This window comes from Triticum urartu, chromosome 5A (genome assembly GCF_056163025.1).
Source record: "Triticum urartu cultivar PI428250 chromosome 5A, HENAU_Tu73, whole genome shotgun sequence".
Lineage (NCBI taxonomy): Eukaryota > Viridiplantae > Streptophyta > Magnoliopsida > Poales > Poaceae > Triticum > Triticum urartu.
In genome coordinates this window covers 486,831,399-486,846,279 of record NC_141877.1, presented here as the reverse complement: position 1 = coordinate 486,846,279, position 14,881 = coordinate 486,831,399, and the positions used below count along the sequence as shown (strand labels likewise).

At 46.0% G+C, this 14,881-nt stretch overlaps 3 non-coding genes across 3 annotated transcripts; all 3 read right to left on the bottom strand.

Moving 5' to 3' along the window:
• Positions 1-13,812: 13,812 nt before the first annotated feature.
• Positions 13,813-13,906, bottom strand: LOC125530951 (small nucleolar RNA Z223). The gene has a single exon (XR_007293021.1). It is a non-coding gene; the product is annotated as a small nucleolar RNA Z223 (small nucleolar RNA).
• A 53-nt stretch (positions 13,907-13,959) lies between these two features.
• LOC125530953 (small nucleolar RNA U36a) lies at positions 13,960-14,044 on the bottom strand. Its single transcript, XR_007293022.1, has one exon. It is a non-coding gene; the product is annotated as a small nucleolar RNA U36a (small nucleolar RNA).
• A 507-nt stretch (positions 14,045-14,551) lies between these two features.
• LOC125530950 (small nucleolar RNA SNORD96 family) lies at positions 14,552-14,643 on the bottom strand. Its single transcript, XR_007293020.1, has one exon. It is a non-coding gene; the product is annotated as a small nucleolar RNA SNORD96 family (small nucleolar RNA).
• Between the last annotated feature and the right edge of the window lie 238 nt (positions 14,644-14,881).

Here is a 14,881-nt window from a genome sequence, read left to right as displayed (position 1 = left end):
AGTGTCCGGAGTAGGTTGATGAAGAGATGGCGAAGCCCCCGGTCCAGCCGAGATGTCGAAGCCTCGATGTCAGCCGATGAGTCGAAGTAGGTCGGCGTGATGGAAACCAGCTTGAAGAAGCAATAGTGCGGCCCTGTCGATGCAGGTCGTGACGTGGTCGATGCCGGCTTGATGAAGCGACCGTGCGGCGATGCCAGTATGCCCCCTCGGTGTAATCCGTGGGGCGGCGATGTTGGTGATGATTTATCCTTCGCGATGCCGGGCTCTTGTTCGGCTTGCCGAGATGATGATCCGAAGAAGTTGAGTTTGGCTCAACAAAGTGACGCCGTGTCTAGCGCAGGTCGGCAGCCGTGGAGTAATATTGCCGGACTGGTTTGACACCAGCATGATGTTGAAGATCATGTTCAAAAGATCTTACAGTTAGTGGGATGTGTTCGGGAACAAAACACAATACCCCATACAAAACTTCCTTCAAAAGGGATGTCCGAAATCATGTTCATAAAAAAGATGAACTTGGGTCGGATTCGTTTTCGCGCAGAAAACAGATCTGAAAAAGTGATGCACTAATTTGAAGGTTCCCGGAGTTTGGACGGTCGGATCGAGCCGAAATTTTGAGAGGTGGTAGATATAGGAATTCCTCAGCCGATCAATGGTTGGATCTTCCAAAGGACGTCCGAGCTAGAAGCTGGACACCACGCCCTAAACTCATCCAAATTCTCGTCTAGATTTGACAGGGCTCCGGTATATCATGGATTGCCAGAGATTCCTCCATCGGAACTCGACGAAATTTTCCAGGGTTGTTGTAGACTCAATTCCGCACAATTCCACCAAAGCGATCGTCAAAGCGATACTCGAGGAGGTGGTGGTGGCAGATACGAGTTCGCTGTCCAGAAAAGCAGCACGGTCGCTTGAGGGCAATGTTGACGTTGACCCCCGAGCTCCATAGATGATTCCTCCATGATCTTGATAGAGATCGGAGTTGATGTTTGATGAAGGCCCTCATCCGGACATGGTGATCTGAACACGGGGCGCAATTCTTGGTCGAACCAAGGTGACCAGTCAAGCTGGTGACGAAGATGCCGAAGTCATAGTTGATCTGCAGGCGAGCCATCGATCCTTTTGTCAATCACACAGCGGAGCTCTCAATGAAAGCACCAATGTCGGTGTCAAAACCGGCGGATCTCGGATAGGGGGTCCCGAACTGTGCGTCAAGGCCGGATGGTAACAGGAGGCAGGGAACATGATGTTTTACCTAGGTTCGGGCCCTCTTGATGGAGGTAAAACCCTACGTCCTACTTGATTAATATTGATGATATGGGTAGTACAAGAGTAGATCTACCACGAGATCAAGGAGGCTAAACCCTAGAAGCTAGCCTGTGGTATGATTGTTGTTCTATACGTTGTATATCTATCGACTAGCCTGGCATCGGTTTATATAATGCACCGGAGGCCTAGGATAACAAGAGTCCTAGCCGAATATGCCGGTGGGGAGAAGTCCTTGTCTTGATCGCCAAGTCTTGTGGAATCTTCCTGGTATGTGGCAGCCGTCCGAACTGGCCCATGAGTATACAGCCACGGGGGTCCTCGGCCGAATCTAATAGATCGGGAGACGATGTGGTGAGTACCCCCTAGTCCAGGACACCGTCAGTCACCTATCTTCAGGTGAAGACATCTGAGCGGATGACCAACAAATCATTCGATGCGATGTTGGCTGCTTTCCGCGAATATTTCCCAGATGCGTCTGAGCTGCCACACACCTACAGTAAAATGAAGAATTTCCTTCGTTTAGTTGGAATTGGATATGATATGATCCATGTTTGTCAGAATAATTGTGTTCTGTTCCGGAAGGATTATGCCAACTTAAGTGAATGCCCGAAATGCAAATCATTAAGATGGAAAGATGGCGGTGCTGTGAAGAGGATTCCTCATAATGTTGTGAGACATTTTCCAATTACACCAAGATTGCAGAGGTTGTTTCATGATGCTGAAACAAGAGAGGATGTACTGTGGCATTCTAGGAACCAGGAGTACAGAGATCAGAATGTAATGAGCCATCCATCTCATGGTAGTGAGTGGAAAACCTTCAATGATAAACACAAAGAGTTTGTTGCTAACCCAAGAAATATTAGACTTGGCTTAGCTTCAGATGGATTTAACCCATTTGGCCACCAGAGCGCCACATATAGCATGTGGCCAGTGCTTGTTATCCCTTACAACATGCCTCCAAATGTCTGCACCAAAGAATCAAACTACATGATGGCCTTACTCATCCAGGTCCAAAAAGTCCTGGAAAGGATTTTGATTTGTTCATGGAGCCTCTTGTGGAGGAACTTCAACAGCTATGGAAGGGTGTTCTCACTCGAGACCTATATAGCAGCCCACCAGCTGATTTCTTTCTGCGTGCTGTTATAATTTGGTGCATCCATGATTATCCGGCTTTGGGCACTATGTCAGGGCGAACGACACATGGTTACAATGCATGTGTTCGCTGTGACAGGAATACACTGTCATACGCAATACTTAGCAAGATCTGTTACATTGGACACCGCCATTTCTTGCCAAGGACAAGCCACTTCCTAGAAAATACCGAAGACATGTGTTCAATGCAAAGCATGAAAACCGTGATGCGCCAAAGAGGCTCACCGCCGATGAGTTGCAAGTGGAATTAGAGAAGGTCAGGCATATTACACCAGGAAACCATCCTGATAATGGTAGCGGGAAAAGGAAGCGTGGCGGGGCAGAAGAGAGATTATTGTTTACCCGCAGGTCCACTTTGTGGGACTTGGAGTATTGAAAAGATTTGGATCTGCGGCATAATCTTGATGTGATGCACATCGAGAAAAATATATGTGACAGCATTATCGGCACACTTCTTAATATTGAAGGCAAGACGAAAGATATCTTAAAATCTAGGATTGATTTGACACACCTGGGTATCAGATAGGATTTGCAGGTGCAAGATGAAGGTAAACCACGAGATATGGCACAATCTGTGTACGTCTTGGACAAGGTAAAAAGAAAAGAATTCTGCGAGGTCCTGTCACGTGTGAGATTCCCACATGGATTTGCTTCCAACCCTGAAAGGAGAGTCAGTGCAGATGGAAACAAGGTACAAGGGTTGAAAACTCATGACTGCCACGTCCTACTTCAAAGGGTTTTACCTATTATCCTTAGAGGATTGGGCCGCCCTGACTTATACAGAGCAGTTGCAGAGTTGGGACAATTCTTCAGGGAACTCTGAAGTAGGAATATCAGGATAGATGCTTTGGAGCGTCTTAGAGACAAGATACCAACTATCCTATGCGACCTTGAGAAGATATATCCTCCAGCCTTCTTTGATGTGATGGTGCATTCGGCTGTTCATCTACCTGATGAGGCACTACTTAGAGGTCCAGTACAGTATGGCTGGATGTACCCTATTGAAAGGCGGCTAGGCACTTTCAAGGGCTATGTTAGGAACAGAGCTAGACCCGAGGGTTCCATTGCAGAGGCCTACATTGCTACAGAAGCGTTGACATTCTGCTCAAAATACATTGAAACAGCTGATCAGCTTAGCAAAGAGGTGGGTGAAGACAATCCCGGGCTCAATGTTTTCGATTATTCTGGTCGAGTTACAGGGAAGAGTCGACAAGAGGACAAACCTAAAGATTTGGACAAAATGGTTTGGTATGTGTTGAATAACTGTCCTGAGATACTACCATATATCAAGTAAGTGCAGTACTGCAGCTTATACATCGTAATCTACCAAACTTGCAGCACATTCTTATACATTTAGATGTTTGACGCGATCACTATGTTGTGCAGCATCTACAAAGAGGAGTTACTGCCGCAAAATCCAAGAAACATTGACAAACTGGTTATGGCAGGATTTGCGAAATAGTTCAAGAACCATGTAAGCTTTTGAAGTGCACTGTCAGTTTTTTTAATATATTGAGTACATAAGATGATCAGCTTGTCTATTTTCTAACCATAGGTTAAGAAGATGCGGGAGGATGGGCAGGCAGTTGATGATGCCCTTTACTCACTAACAATGGGTCCTGATACTCGGGTAAGACATTATGAATCTTGCGTTGTTGAAGATGTGCGCTACAACACCCTTGCACGAGACGAAGGCAAGAACACACAAAACAGTGCCATCATGAGCACGGATACGTATGACAAAGAGACAACTGAAATGTATGCTAACATAACAGACATTGTTCAGTTGCAGTATATCTCCAGTTTCAAGGATCATCGGTGTGTGGTTCTGTTGTGCTGTCGTTGGTATAACCTGTTTTCCAGGATCGCAAAACCCAGAGCTGATGATTATTTCAAATCCATCAATGTCAAGGCGGCGTACCAGACCAACGAGCCTTTTATTTTGGCAAATCAAGCAACACAGATATTTTTCTTGGAAGGCACATTTGCACGTAGCGATGACTGGAGAGTATTTCAAAGGTTTGAGCAGAGGAATTCGTTTAATGAAGTTGCACAACAAGATGATGCTTACACTTCTCTTGATGTACAAGATAACACAGATGTTCCTAATATCTTTGAGAACCATCACGTCAATGACCGCGGCGAAAAGATTTCCTGTCGTGCTGTGGACATACAAGAGTTCATCAAGAAGAAGCCAACGTTCGAGGACGTTGAGGACGAAGAAGAAGATGACACCGTGGGGAATTACGATTCAGACTGATACACATGGCAAAGATGTTGAGGCTGCTGCTGTGGATGATGATTACATTGCTTTTGTCGTATTTTCCTATCAGAAGACGTTTTTTAGCTACTATGTGAAATTGTGTTTGCTACGACAACTGAAACCTGATGAACATGTTGTTTAGTATTTTGCTGTGAGAACATCACTTGTTATGTATGCTGATTTGTGTTTGGTGATTGTATGACAACTAAAACAAGATGACATTGTTGTTTAGTTGTACTCATATTTGGCTGTGAAACTTGAATTTGATGACATAGTTTGCTATTGGACTGCAATTTTCTTGACGTCTTCGAATGAGAACAAAGCTGACCCGACAGGGCCTCTGCTATTTATTTATTTATATGAGCAAAAGGGGATACCCCCTAATTTCCGTTAATAGAAATCATTAGATGTTCAAAACACTACGCCCAGCCTGCTACACAGGTTTCATTCATTACTAGTTTCAGCAAAGTGCTCACGTCGTAGCCACTGAATACATCACGAGTGCTACATACACTACAAATAAAGAGACAATCATCCTACAGAGCACATCGATTTTGCCCATTATCTTCACAAGATCTTTCATCTCCTCATTGTTGTCAAGGCCATTCAACAGCTGTTGCATGGCCATGATCAGAGGAACTGCATCTTTAACCTTCTGCTCTGCATCTTCCTCTTCTGTCGTTCCTTTAGTTACTTGTCCAACACCCCAACCTGCTGGTATTGGGATTCCTCGGCTAACCAAATAATCAGCATAGTTGCATTCCCCCACATCAGCAACTTCCCAGAAATACAAATCACACGAATCTTCCCTTTTCTGCACGAATCAAATTGGTAGATCTTCAACCAAACTATTAAAAAATCAGCAACTGAAAGCAGCAGAACAACACTTAAAAATATTATTACCCCATGATTCGGGCATTTGTAGAAGACTCGGCCCGGGTTAAAGATTGTGGTTGAGACGCGACGGATGACTCTGCGTGATTTGCAGCAGTGGCACCACACCAACGACAGCGGGTTGCGATGAGCAATCGGCTATGGTGCGTGTGCCGGCGAGGGTGTGATGAGACCCATAGGCGATGGTACGGGTTGCGACTTGGCACATACCTGGTTGTTGCCTGCTGAAGAGCAGGTGGACGAGCAGCCAGCGGACATGGTTGCTGCGGCTAGAGCTTCTGATGCTAGGCAGAGTAAGTAGAGAAGAAGAGAAGCGAACGTTGGATATGTCAGTTTCAATACTTGCAGAGTAGCATAGCACCATATATAGTCATAGTCTAGGTTTGGATTCGAACCAGCTACAGGAGCACGTCTTTCTTTTTTCTAAAACTCGGCAACGTCTCTTTACTGGTACACTAGCTTGTTCTGTACGCCTTCCCAAGTCTTTGATTTTCTTTCCCTTTTTTTGCAAGGACCTGATAGCTGGACCCACCGGAAGGGCCTCTGTATTTCGCGAAAAAAAACGTTCCCCTTGCTGACATGTCGGACCCACCAGCTATATCTTCGCACGCAAGGAAGTGCCTCCTTATTACGCACAAAAAAAGAATACCTCCTGCTAGCTGGGACCCACCATAGTGGGAGGATGACTTGTGGGCCAACAAAGTTAACGGGGACGGAGGGCTTTGTCAACTTAGTCAATATGAACGATTCTAACTCCAATGACCGTATGATGTCCATCCAACGGGCGTAGTGCTTCTTCAACCTCTGGTCTTCTTGCTCCAGCCGCCCAAAGCAGCGCCGGTCGTGCCGCATGCTCCTGCCTCCCGTGGCCGGCTATGCTGCCACGGAGGCCTCACCGCCCCCTACTATTCCCACCGCTGGCCAGGCCCTGCAGCGACGGCAGCCTCACACCGCAGCCGAACCAGTGAACCCTCGTACTCCTCTCCGCGCGGGCTTCCACTACCGCGTCTTCCCCGGCTCTGCGTCGTCCCCTTCCTAGGCCTCGCCTTCGTCCACCGCCGTGGTGCTCTCCGCGCGGCGTGGTCAACGTGGTCAAGGAACGACTTCCATCGGAAGAGTACTGTACGTGGAGAGGCTGACAGCTGGGTCCACGGCCACAGCCCAATTTTTTTGTGATTTGCCAAGTAAGTCGCTTTGTCAAGCCTGTTGGGCTGCAAATCTTTCAAGACGAGGAGAGCTTTCATTCAGCTGGCCAAGAAAATGGCCCATCAGTAATGAGAAATGGGCTATACATTTTTAAAACACATCAAACCGGCAATTAGTTTCAAATATCTTTTTTTCATTTCAAGATTTTAAATTACATTAATTTTTATGCGTGGAGAATTTGTTGGATTTTATATTGATATACATTTATTTTTCAAATCAGTTTGAATGTGAGTCGAAATTTCGAGATTAAAAACAGTTCGGACCGCACCGAAATATGCAAAATTTCGTATAATTTTTTAACTATGGCCATAATATGGGCTGTAATGCTAACAAAAAGAATATGGGCTCCAAAAAAACCTTAATAATTAGCAAATTGGCTGTAAATTATTAGAAATAATGGCAGATGGGTTGTATCCTGTTTTCCATAGATTTGAGGCTTGCCTAAAAGAAAGGTTGACGCACAAGCAGTGACTGTTGGATGGCCATCCAACGGCCGCCGTGCTTCTTCAATCTCTGCTCTTCCTGCTCCAGCCGCTCAAACATGCGCCGATGGGACTGCCTGCTCCCTCCTCCCCGCGGCCGGCTCTGCTGCCGCGCAGGCCACACCACCCCATAGTACTCCCATCGCTAGCCTAGCCATCCCTCTACTCACCCACACCTGCTGTTATTCTCCGGCGACGGTAGACGAACCAGTAAACCCTCATACAGTCATACTCCCCTCCGCGTGAGAAACAACTGCCGAGTCTTCCCTACCTCCATGTCGTTCCCTTCCTAGGCCTCGCTGTCGTCCACCGCCCTGGTGCTCTCGTCGCGGCCTGGTCAACGTGGTCAACGACCGACATGCATCTGAAGTGGACTGTACGTGGAGAGGCCCACAGCTGGGTCCACGGCTGCACGCAAGGAAATGCCTCCTTATTACGCGCAAAATAATGATTCCTCCACCTGACATCAGGGACCCACCGAAAGGGCCTCTGTATTTCGCGACAAAAATGATACCGCCACTGACAGCTTGGACCCACCAGCTATATCTTCGCACGCTAGGAAGTGCCTCCTTATTATGCTCAAAAAAATGAATACCCCCTGCTAGCTGGGACCCACCTTGGTGGGAGGCTGACTTGTGGGCCAACTAATTTGACGGGGACAAAGGGCTTTGTCAACTTAGTCAATATGCACAATTCTAGCTCCAGTGACCGTACGATGTCCATCCAACGGCCGTAGTGCTTCTTCAACCTCTGTTCTTCTTGCTCCAGCCGCCCAAACCAGCGCCGGTCGTGCCTCGTGCTCCTGCCTCCCATGGCCGGCTGCGATGCGACGAAGGCCTCACCGCCCCCTACTACTCCCACCCCTAGCCAGGCCATCCCTCTACTCACCCACACCCCCTTCTATTCTGCGGTGACGGCAGCCTCACACCGCAGCGAACCAGTGAACCCCCGTACTCCTCTACGCGTGGGCATCCACTGTCGCGTCTTCCCCGGCTCCGCGTCGTCCCCTTCCTAGGCCTCGCCGTCGTCCACCGCCCTGGTGCTCTCGGCGCGGCGTGGTCAACGTGGTCAAGGAACGACTTCCATCGGACATGGACAGTCCGTGGAGAGGCTGACAGCTGGGTCGACGGCCGCAGCAAGGAAGTACCTGCTTATTACGTGCAAAATAATTATTCCTCCACCTGACAGCGGGACCCACCGGACGGGCCACCGTATTTCGCGAAAAATGTTTCCCCCTGACTGCTGGGACCCACGAGCTACATCTTCGCAAGCAAGGAAGTGCGTCCGGTCAAAAAAACGATTCGCCCCCTGACTGTCGGGACCGACCAGCTACATCTTTGCAGGCAAGGAAGTGCCTGACAGTCGGGACCCACCTGGTCAAAGCATACGTAGCGTTATCATTCTGGTCGCGAACGTGTACGTACATACTGGTCGATGTAGAGGCGTGCATGTGTCATAGTAGAGGCACGCACGTGTCGTAGTAGAGGCGCGCACGTAGCATTTACACATACGTACAGTGGCAAGGGTGCAAGAAAGAAAATACGGCTAGGTATGTGTACATACAGGCGGGGTCTCAAACGCCTACTCGCGCATACGTACGGCCAGGGCTCGTGTACATGGCTGGGTCGGAATGGAGAAACAACGTCGTCATCGTATTCATGGGGAGGCAACGGAATGCGTCGTGTTCATCGGGAGGGCTTGGACGGAACAGGCGATGGAAAACGAGGCCTGGCGTACCGCAGAACGGAGAAACGGCCTTGTGTTCGACCGGCCACGTTCGAAACGGGATCCTGTTCATCGGGAGGGGTCTGGCGTACTGCAAAATGGAGGAAACGGACCTCCTACGGTCTAAACGGGGGTCCTGTTGATCAGGGGGTGTGGCGTACCGCAAAACAGAGGAAACGGACTTGTGTTGGAGCGCTACGGTCGAAACAGGGGTCCTGTGGGGTGCAGCGTACCGCAAAACGGGACTCCACGGGATACTGTTCATCTCCACCATCGACCCCCTCCAGCCTCCACGAGCTACTATTCATCCACCGTCGACCTCCTCCAGCCTCCACGGGCTCCTGTTCATCCAGCCTCCACCGCGCGCTACTCCACCAGCTACTGTTCAACCACCCCTCCACCGTCTACTGTTCAGCCAGCCCTCCACACCATGGGGTCCTATTCAACCACCCCTCCACGGGCACCCCTCCACCGTCTACTGTTCATCCTACCCTCCACACCACAGGGTCCTGTTCATCCACCCCTCCACGGGCACCCATCCACCGTCTACTGTTCATCCAGCCCTCCACCACACCACGGGGTCCTGTTCATCCAGAGGCAACGCCACCGCTCATTGTTCATCCAACCCCCCCCCCCCGCAACGCTCACTGTTCATCCCATCGATCGTCTTCAGTTAGCAGCAGTAGCCAAGGAATCGCTCGATTGGGTTCAGTTAACAGCCATCGATCGATCGCTCGGGTTTAGTAACGCGTAGCCTGCAGTGCAATCGCTCAGGTTCAGTTAGAGCCCAATGCCTCGCTCGGGTTTAGTTAGAGCCAACGCCTCGCACACACGCGCGTACGTGTACAAGAGAAACGCGCATCGCTCGGCCCCCGACCTCCCATCGTAACCGGGAACTCCCCGAAATTTTCCTCCCCCTCGCTTCTACCACTGTTTTTTCCGTCATGGATGGCCCAAAGAATGTCATGCAGCTGTGTCTCCGGCCCGCCCAGGACGAAAAGCCCATTTTCTCTCATGATTTTTTGTCATAGAAGTAGGAGCCGACCACATCTATGATGATACCGGGTTTTATCACAATTATCGTCATAGAAGTGTCATATGTATGACAGAAAAAAAATTGTTCGGCCCAAAATGTCACGGATGTGTCTTTTTTGTAGTGATTGTCCCAAAAAAGGGGGGCAATGCTACTATCCATGTTTCCACACTTGTGCTTCAAAGTAGCACCATGATCTTTATGATAGAGAGTCTCTTGTTTGGTCACTTTCATATACTAGTGGGAATTTTTCATTATAGAACTTGGCTTGTATATTCAAACAATGGGCTTCTTCAAATGCCCTAGGTCTTCGTGAGCAAGAAAGTCGGATGCACACCCACTTAGTTTCTTTTGTTGAGCTTTCATACATTTATAGCTCTAGTGCATCCGTTGCATGACAATCCCTACTCCTTGCATTGACATCAATTAATGGGCATCTCCCTAGCCCATTGATTAGCCGCGTCGATGTGAGACTTTATCCTTTTTTTGTCTTCTCCACATAACCCCCATCATCATATTCTATTCCACCCATAGTGCTATATCCATGGCTCACGCTCATGTATTGCGTGAAAATTGAAAAAAGTTTGAGATTACTAAAGTGTGAAACAATTGCTTGGCTTGCCATCGGTGTTCTGCATGATGAGAGCATTCTTGTATGACGAAAATGGAGCATGACTAAACTATATAATTTTGTAGGGATAAACATTCTTTTGCCATGTTACTTTGAGAAGACATAATTGCTTACTTGGTATGCTTGAAGTATTATTATTTTTATCTCAATATTAGACGTTTATCTTGAATCTTTCGGATCTGAATATTCATGCCATAATAAAGAGAATTACATTGAGAATTATGCTAGGTAGCATTCGACATCAAAAATTCTGTTTTTATCATTTACCTACTCGAGGACGAGCAAGAATTAAGCTTGGGGATGCTTGATACGTCTCCAACGTATCTATAATTTTTTATTGTTCTATGCTATTATATTATCTGTTTTGGATGTTAATGGGCTTTATTTTACACTTTTATATTATTTTTGGGACTAACCTATTAACCCAAGGCCCAGTACAAATTATTGTTTTTTCCTATTTTGGTGTTTCGCAGAAAAGGAATATCAAATGGAATCCAAACGGAATGAAACCTTCGGGAACGTGATTTTTGGAACAAACGTGATCCAGAGGACTTGGAGTGGAAGTCAAGAAACAAACGAGGAGTCCACAAGGCAGGGGGCGCACCTAGCCCCCTGGGCGCGCCCTCCCCCCTCGTGGGCCCCTCGTGGCTCAACCGACCTACTTCTTCCTCCTATATATACTCATATACCCTGAAAACATCGAGGAGCACCAAGAAACCCTATTTCCACCGCCGCAACCTTCTGTGCCCAAGAGATCCCATCTTGGGGCCTTTTCTGGAGCTCCGCTGGAGGGGGCATCAATCACGGAGGGCCTCTACATCAACCCCATGGCCCCTCCGATGATGTGTGAGTAGTTTACTTCAGACCTTCTGGTCCATAGTTATTAGCTAGATGGCTTCTTCTCTCTCTTTGAATCTCAATACAAAGTTCTCCTCGATCTTCTTGGAGATCTATTCGATGTAACAACTTTTGCGGTGTGTTTGTCGAGATCCGATGAATTGTGGGTTCATGATCAAGTCTATCTATGAACAATATTTGATTCTTCTCTAAAATCTTTTATGTATGATTGGTTATCTTTACAAGTCTCTTCGAATTATCAGTTTGGTTTGGCCTACTAGATTGATCTCTCTTGCAATGGGAGAAGTGCTTAGCTTTGGGTTCAATCTTGCGGTGCTCGATCCTAGTGACAGAAAGGGAAACGACACGTATTGTATTGTTGGCATCGAGGATAAAAAGATGGGGTTTATATCATATTTCTTGAGTTTATCTCTCTACATCATGTCATCTTACCTAATGTGTTACTCAGTTCTTATGAACTTAATACTCTAGATGCATGCTGGATAGCGGTCGATGTGTGGAGTAATAGTAGTAGATGCAGGCAGGAGTCGGTCTACTTGTCACGGACGATGCCTATATACATGATCATGCCTAGATATTCTCATAATTATTTTCTTTTCTATCAATTGCTCGACAGTAATTTGTTCACCCACTGTAATACTTATGCTAAGCCACTAGTGAAACCTATTGCCCCCGGGTCTACACTACAAGAAATATGTCAACTTCTGACCCTCACTATTGGCTGCTGAAAGGTCATAGTTTTTCATTTGCCACCTTTTTATGACCAAAAACAGAAGGTCAAAAGCTGGGGGTCATAAACTGAAATTAACGACCTTCTCTTTGAGAAGGTCATAGATGTTTACGACCAAAACAGAAGGTCGTTGAACCCATGACCTTTTATTTTGGTCACTGGCTATCTGCCTAGGCCACGTCGGATCCGACATGGCAATCTAACGTGGCAAAATTACGACCAATTGAAAAGGTCATTACTTAGAATCAGCCCGGTCCATTTCGGTGCTTTAGATGGACCGAGCCCATTAATTCGGCCTTTCTATTTTTTTCCAGTCAATTTTTGGTCGACTTCATGGGCCAAGCTCAACGTTGCAGCCTTTTTATTTCCAGGGTTGTGATCCTTTTTTTGGTTTCTTTTTCGGGCCGCATCTATTTCTCAATTGGGCCTCGACCTTTTTACAGTCCATTTTCTTAGTTTTTAGTTTTTTCCTATGAATATTATTTGGAAAATGGCCTTTTTATATGCCAAATACTATTAGGTCCCACTTGTCAGGTTCTAATTAAAGACAGCCAATGTTTCAATTTCCACACAATTATTTCAGTCAGAACAGCAAACAAATGAGAATTATCAAACCACATGCCAATTTTGACTAATATCACAATCTTTACATAATTCATTTCACCATTACATGTGATACTATTAGAACATATAACTCCTACTACAAATACACTCCAGACTTCTTCACTTTTCTGGACTATCAGAACATGCCACTTCAAACTTGAAATTTCCTAGGCCTGGAGCTCCTGTAAAAGGGTGAACACAAAGTCATTTAGCATTTTCATTCCTGGAGTAGATATTCAAACCTCCAGGTTTAGTGTATAGACTATCTGGAAAATATATATTTAACAAAATTTCACACAAATGCTGATTTATGGATCGAATGTATGATAAAGCAGCAGAAATGCAGATATATGTCTATGAAACAATAGGTCAACTAGAGATTCATGTCTACAATTTGCTAGAGAAGAAAAATAACAAGTCAGGATATAGAACATGGTTTCAATTTGTTCTTTGCATATTACATCAGTAGTTCTATTGCAGGGTTCTGGTACATCATGATCTACATGCACATGAGATAGATGGACTTGACGCACATGAGATGAGGGTGGAAGGTGGAGGAGCAGGGCATGCCTAAGGTGTCCAGGTCCTGCAGCTCATCGGAGGTGTTGCAGGCTCGCCGGCATCGACAGCCACCGCAACAGCAAGCTGGGTGACGTACAAACTGAAGTTGCGTTCATTCAGTTGCAAAACAACAAAGTTTGCTAGTTCATGTCCATCAACAATCACACAAGCATCACTTGTACAGTAGTAGGAGAAAAATTGATATGAGTTAGAAGGAGCAGAGTTCGACTAATACAGCCAGCAGAGCTCAACTAGTACATCGCAGTACACATGAACCATCTATTCCACGGCACAAGAGTAAAATCTTGCTATAACCAGTAGATTATCCCCTAACAGAAGCTAATTAGGCACCAATACACAAGGCACAACAAGCACATACTAAGTAAGCCACAGCCATAATCCATGAGTACTAAACAGATCTTGTATAACAGGTTTTTTAGTCATGAATTTTCAGAAGCAGAACTGGCAGGTTTGTTGAAAGTGTTTATCATCACAGCCTTGGTCGAACAGAACACATGAATCTAAAAGAATGACAATAATGAGAGTGTCTGTTTTTGCCTCATATTAAGAAATTCAACCATGTTTTCCCTTGTCATTCATGAATTAAACAGAAGCACGGGTAAGGTTCAAATCACTGCCACTAATCCAAAGAAATGGCAAACGCTGCAAAGGGTTGGTAAGTAAACCATTTCTCTATCCGCGCCCACTACATCCCCCTTAGACCAAGTGCAACAAAGAGGGATAGTAGAAGCTAAGTGCAAACAGGAAAAAAGCAGAAGAATTTAAAAAAATGTAACTTATAAGAAGAACAAAGTGCACAATTTTTTTCTCTTAGATGCCAACCACAAGGGTAGCACAGATGATGCAGACATCTCAACATGGCATCAGTTCAGACCGCCCGTCTTCTTGTACTCTCTTCATAGAGAAAGATTTTAGACCAAAAAATTATCAACAAAGATCAAAGCAACTTAAAAAATATGAACATATTTGTCCAGTCATTAGGTGTCCAAAAAGATGGTGTTTTATTCGGTTTTCATCATTGTCCAGCCATATTCTATACATAGTAAACAACAGAATAAAAAAACTGAAAAATAAATGACATGTAAGTTCGGAAGTATTAAAAAAAATACAGTCAAGATGTTCAATTTGTCCTCAGAATTACAGAATGACAGCATGGGCGCACTGCGACCAATCAGTCCCGAAAGATGGTATGATTAACAGGTTTTTCATCACCGAACAAATAGAATTCATAGGCACATAAATGAATATCCCCTGGATAGCATGGTAATGAACTACTCACAGGCAATTTGATAGGACTAGTACTAGTGATAACAACCCAACGACATCCTAACAGCCGCAGCAACATGCACACTTCAACCGCCTAAATACTGGTGAATAGCAAAGTCTATCCATACTTGACACACAAGCAAATCAATGTCAAGTTCATCTCAGATGTGTGGTTCATGACAGCGGTAGC